At 53.8% G+C, this 875-nt stretch overlaps 1 protein-coding gene across 1 annotated transcript in view; it reads left to right on the top strand.

The window, feature by feature from the left end:
• The window catches only part of HTT (huntingtin), an 81,848-nt gene that overhangs the window by 34,651 nt on the left and 46,322 nt on the right, over window positions 1-875 (top strand). The window lies entirely within an intron of this gene.

Below are 875 nucleotides of genomic sequence, written 5' to 3'. Positions count from 1 at the left end.
GTCAGCCCTTTGGGAAGGCAGCTGACGCAGCCCCGCTCTGCCCTTCAGTGCGGGGCTGCCCCGATCGCTCAGGGCTGCTCCTCGGCACTTCCTGGGGTCAGGCTCAGTGAGGGGGGCCACACCCGGCTGGCTGCAGGTTTTTCTGATTGGATTTATTCTCTCCAAAATTACTCACTTGATACTAAAACTTAGATTGGTTTGATCTACCATGTAGAGATGTGGTGACCTCCGCGAGTGTTGCTCTAAAACAAAGCCCCGGCATTAGCAGTTCTCATTTCAAAGTGACTTTCTTCAGTAGATGGCATGGGGCGGGGACGCGGCTGGCGGATGGCGCCAGAAGGGCTGGGGCGGGCTTATTGAAGCCGTGAGGTGTCATTTCTGGACTTTTGTCTTGTGATGATTTTTGCTGAATGGCACTTTCCTTCAAAACTTGCACCAAACGAGACACTGAAACGTTTGATTCTTTTGTTCTGAGTTTGAAGTTGGGCTTGTCAAATTTCGAAGTCACTGTGGCGGAAAACAACTTATGCCCTGGAAAGACTGCTTACAGTCTTTATCTCAAAGTTGGCATTTTCTGCTTGAAAAGATGCAGGATAGATAGATACTCCTTTAATTAAGAGGAAGCAGAGTAAGAGTATTTTTCACCGGAACTTGAAAAGCGTAGAGCCGTGACTAAATGTCAGTCCACATTCATAAGTACTCGTCTGCGTGAGTGTTTGGGTGCCCGCCCATACAAGGGCGCCCGCCGCTCTGGCCCCTCCCTGGCCGCCCCGGCGCTGCCCGGCCTGTCCGTGCTGTGGGCACCAGCCCGCTCACGGCTCTCGGTGCGGCCCACTGCACGCTCTGCCCGGTGTTCGTCGGGAGCGGGGCCCGGA

The sequence above is a fragment of the Condylura cristata genome, unplaced genomic scaffold (assembly GCF_000260355.1).
Source record: "Condylura cristata isolate star-nosed mole 26May11 unplaced genomic scaffold, ConCri1.0 scaffold00012, whole genome shotgun sequence".
In the NCBI taxonomy this organism is placed as follows: domain Eukaryota; kingdom Metazoa; phylum Chordata; class Mammalia; order Eulipotyphla; family Talpidae; genus Condylura; species Condylura cristata.
Note: the sequence above shows the minus strand (reverse complement) of the source record. Positions and strands in the feature narration are given on the sequence as shown.